The sequence below is a fragment of the Pygocentrus nattereri genome, chromosome 20, assembly GCF_015220715.1.
Source record: "Pygocentrus nattereri isolate fPygNat1 chromosome 20, fPygNat1.pri, whole genome shotgun sequence".
In the NCBI taxonomy this organism is placed as follows: Eukaryota; Metazoa; Chordata; class Actinopteri; order Characiformes; family Serrasalmidae; genus Pygocentrus; species Pygocentrus nattereri.
Window position 1 is genome coordinate 5,091,154 of NC_051230.1, and position 2,212 is coordinate 5,093,365.

The following is a 2,212-nucleotide window of genomic DNA, read 5'->3' on the forward strand; positions in this document are numbered from 1 at the left end:
CGAAAGAGAAGAAAAGGTGGTCCCGAGCGAGGCCGAGGAGCGAGGGAGGGTGGGGAAAGAAAAAAGTGACACGCGCTGAAAAAGTCTGACTCATGCGGAGCAGAAGCGGCCGTGGAAGTGCCGAGCGTGACGCTGCAAGATCGTGAAAGTGAACGAGCTGAAAGAGGAGAGGGGGAAAAAAAGTTCCTACGTCTTGTTGGGATATCTTAAGAGTTAAAAAGACGAAAAAGAAAAGGAGGGGGAGGAGGAGGGGGGGGGGGGGGGTGAGAGGGGGCGCTGCGAGGCTGCAGGAAACTGTGGAGTGGAGTTAAGCGCCAGCCCGGAGCGAGAGGGTTAAACGTTTTTTTTGGGGGGGGGGGGTTTACAACATGAGGTTAACTCTGAAAGTGCTAGATAACGTTTGAAATCGCACGCAGGAGGGAACACGGACCGCAGATAAGGAGCTGGAGCAGCAGAACGGAATGAAACGAAAGCCCCAAACTTGAATTATGAAGGACTAAAGGGAGGTTTGCGCACAGCTGGGCCTTTCGATAGTCTAAGTGAGCCGAGACAGTGATGAGTGATCAATGATGAACAGATGTGGAGCGGGAAAAAGTCATGTGAAGGTGTAACTGACAGTATAAACGGGTCTTAAAAGAAATAATACTTAAGTGAAGTAACAAAGTACATCAAAGGTTAATATTTCCTGCTCCTGGATGCAATGAAAATGAACAGAATAACATGAAAGCCCTAAAAATAGAACAGGGAGATACATGTAACTAGAATGTTATTAAATAAGCAAATAAATAAACAAACATTAAACACAGGCAGATTCCTTGCCTCACAAATATACTTAAGTAGATATATAAGGTGCATCAGTGCAGAGAACCTGCGCTGAAAACTGCACTGTAAGGTTTTTTGTTGACGAGGCGCCCCCTCTGGTGGAAATGTGTAATTACATGCGGAACATTTTGAACCATGGGTTGCGCTTCGGACCCCTTCCCCCAGCGGATGAATCTGATGATTGAGAGATAATTCAAAGAGAATTCAGTCAAAACGTGATGAAGGATGAAGATGTGTGTGAATGACCTATTATTGTAATTATATGTAAAATATATATATATTATATGTAGTTGGTTTTGAGGCCTAAACATCGAGCCAGACCTTCTTTTAGCACGTCTGACGTCAATATGTTACTACACCAATCAGCCGTAACATCCTGACCACCTCCTCGTTTCTACGCTCACTGTCCAGTTTATCAGCTCCACTTACTGTATAGCTGCATTTTGTAGTTCTGCAGTAACACTGATGTTGTGCTGGTCTGAGTGGATCAGACACAGCAGTGCGGCTGGAGTTTTTAAACACTGCGTCCACTCACTGTCCACTTGATTAGACACTCCTACCTTGTTGGTCCACCTTGTAGATGTAAAGTCAGAGACGACAGCTCATCTGCTGCTGCACAGTTTGTATCGGTCATCCTCTAGTCCTTCATCAGTGGTCACAGGACGCTGTCGGCTGGATATTTTTGGTTGGTGGACTATTCTCAGTCCAGCAGTGACACTGAGCTGTTAAACTCCAGCAGCACTGCTGTGTCTGATCCACTCACACCAGCACAACACACACTAACACACCACCGCCACGTCAGCGTTACTGCAGTGCTGAGAATGCTCTGTGAGGGTCCGTGGGGGTCCTGACCACTGAAGAACAGGGTAACAGAGTATCAGAGAAACAGACGGACTACAGTCTGTAACTGTAGAACTACAGAGTGCAGCTATACAGTAAGTGGAGCTGATAAAGTGGACAGTGAGCGTAGAAACGAGCAGGTGGTCAGGATGCTACGCCTGATCGGTGATGTAGATGCAGACCATATTTAAACGCACTGTTCCTGATTTCAGTAATAGCATTTCTTTCAGTTTAGTCATACTGCAGCTTGAGGTATAATCACACTTGGTCAAAGTGCTGAACTAACAGAAATTAAATTAACCCCAAAAAAGGAATTAGGAGTGGCATGTTGACTAAAGTGGAACTGAAGCAGAAGCAGACTCATTTCCTCACAGATATACCTGAGCAGAAGTAAAAGTTGCACTGAAACGCTCAGAGGCTCAGCGCTATCAGTGATCACTGTTATCAGAGGAAAACGTCTCTGCCGTTACATGATAAGAAGAAGGTACCTAAAGACAACACATCCTCTTAAAAATGGCACTTTCCTGAAAATACCAGTACATAGCTAATA